At 37.7% G+C, this 1,860-nt stretch overlaps 1 pseudogene across 1 annotated transcript; it reads right to left on the bottom strand.

The window, feature by feature from the left end:
* Positions 1–493: 493 nt before the first annotated feature.
* LOC145793559 (5'-adenylylsulfate reductase-like 4 pseudogene) lies at positions 494–1,618 on the bottom strand (annotated as a pseudogene). Its single transcript, XR_014333879.1, has 2 exons — positions 1,513–1,618; positions 494–1,317 (listed from the first exon to the last, which is right to left on the bottom strand). The product of XR_014333879.1 is annotated as a 5'-adenylylsulfate reductase-like 4 pseudogene (transcript).
* Positions 1,619–1,860: the final 242 nt, after the last annotated feature.

Raw genomic sequence — 1,860 nt, 5'->3', positions numbered from 1 at the left:
AGTCCTAGCGTTGAACGAATCTTGCCACCGAGTTCATTGTTATTAAAAACCCTGCTCAAATTAATTCACAAGATGACATTGAAATTAGGGCTCAGATTGAGAGAAACGGGGCTGCCCAGAAATTCAGTCCAATATTCCTCATCATATTATAAAATTAAAAAAAAGAAGAGAACACCCATTATTCACATGGAAGATCCTATACGTATGAATACTAAAATTAACAAAAACATCAAAAAAATTCAGTTTGTTTTGTTCAATTCTTTTGAGCATTAATCTACTAACGAAACCATATTCAATGATTCTAAATTTTTTAAAACTAGAACCAAACTACCCGATTTCAACCAGTTCAGATCAGATTCCCCGTTTAACCAGTTTTTAAACATCTTTTAAGTATATACACAAACACAAGTAAAGTTCTAAGAGCTGCCAGAAGAAAAGAAAAGAAAAGAAGAAAAGAAAAAGTCATACACTAAGGCATTTTCTAAACTGTTGTTTAACTTGTTGCTTAAAATTAGTTATCAAGAAATGTTAATAACATAGAAAGATGAGATATATAAATGACAAACTTATCTGGAATGACAAGAGGGGGTCCAAACCAGCCAGTCAAGGCTATATAGCTTACAAGCTATTCACAAAATTAAAGCCATTTCTTATTTTTGGGATGGTGATAACAAATTCTATTCTAAATTACATAGAAATGATAGTTGCTACAACAACCAACCAATGTAAAATTTTCCACCTTACCATGAAACATTGAGCCCCAAATGGAAAACCAAATCAAATCATGAATTTGTTGCAGACGGACACAGAAAAGATTCTGCAGCAAAGGAGAATCTAAAAGCCTAATTTCGCCAGAAAAAGTGAAATGAGATCAACTTACTGGCACAACCCGGCTGGTGTTTGCATCCCCAAATGAAACCGAAGCTAAGGACTTTGAAGCCCATGCCTTAGCATTCATCGCTCCCTCTTGCAAATTACTTCTCTTGCAGGGCTCCTTTAGGGAATTGAATAACTGGATTGCTCGATTCAGATAGGCCGGAGGATGTTCCCACAAGCTCTTTAACTTCATATTCGGGATGTACAGTCTCCAAACCAATCGAGTACATGCAGACAGAGTTGGTAAAAGGAAATAGAGCAACCTCAAAAGCACGAATGCAGTGGCCAAGGCCAAATATGTCTCCTGCTGAAGCAAATTCTCTGGAGATCTAGCCCATGAGAATGGGCAACTTTCCTGCTCGGGGTGGTTGTTTTTTCCATCATCAGATGACTGTCCAATTCTTTCCAAGTATGTTCCATTCAATGGCTCAGTCTTAAGGCCTAAAAAAGTGACCTTGTTTTCATTAGATATTGCTTGAGAAATTTCTTCAGTAATTTGACACAAATAATGCAAAGAACAAAATACTACAAGTTCTTATGGATAAATGAAATCAACATCTTCAGAAAAAAAATGTAAGATCTTCAAGTGAGTTTCCTTTAAACAATGACCAGAAAAGTTCCAGGGTAAGGCCTTACCAGTAACATCATCATAGAAAGAAACAAGAGAACCAAGGGTCCGAGAACCATGATAGCATACATGCATGGTAGAATTTAGAAGGAAAAGACTAGGAAACCCATGGTATTATTGCCGAGCCATAATCAGTAGAATCAAATTTGGGCCTTTTTTTTCGAGCCCAAGACAAAGAAAACTAGGGTTCCCTATGAGACCATGCTTAGCCTCGTACAGCAGCAATTGGGCGGTGGTCAGCCTCCCGGAACAGTCGCCGCCGCCGCTGATGAGGTTTTGGGTGTTTTGAAGAACAATAACCCCAACAAGAGGGAGGAGATTGAGAAATTGTTGAACCCTATGTCGAATCATGTTTT

Source organism: Camellia sinensis, chromosome 6 (assembly GCF_055761805.1).
Source record: "Camellia sinensis isolate YWXY chromosome 6, ASM5576180v1, whole genome shotgun sequence".
Lineage (NCBI taxonomy): Eukaryota > Viridiplantae > Streptophyta > Magnoliopsida > Ericales > Theaceae > Camellia > Camellia sinensis.
Note: the sequence above shows the minus strand (reverse complement) of the source record. Positions and strands in the feature narration are given on the sequence as shown.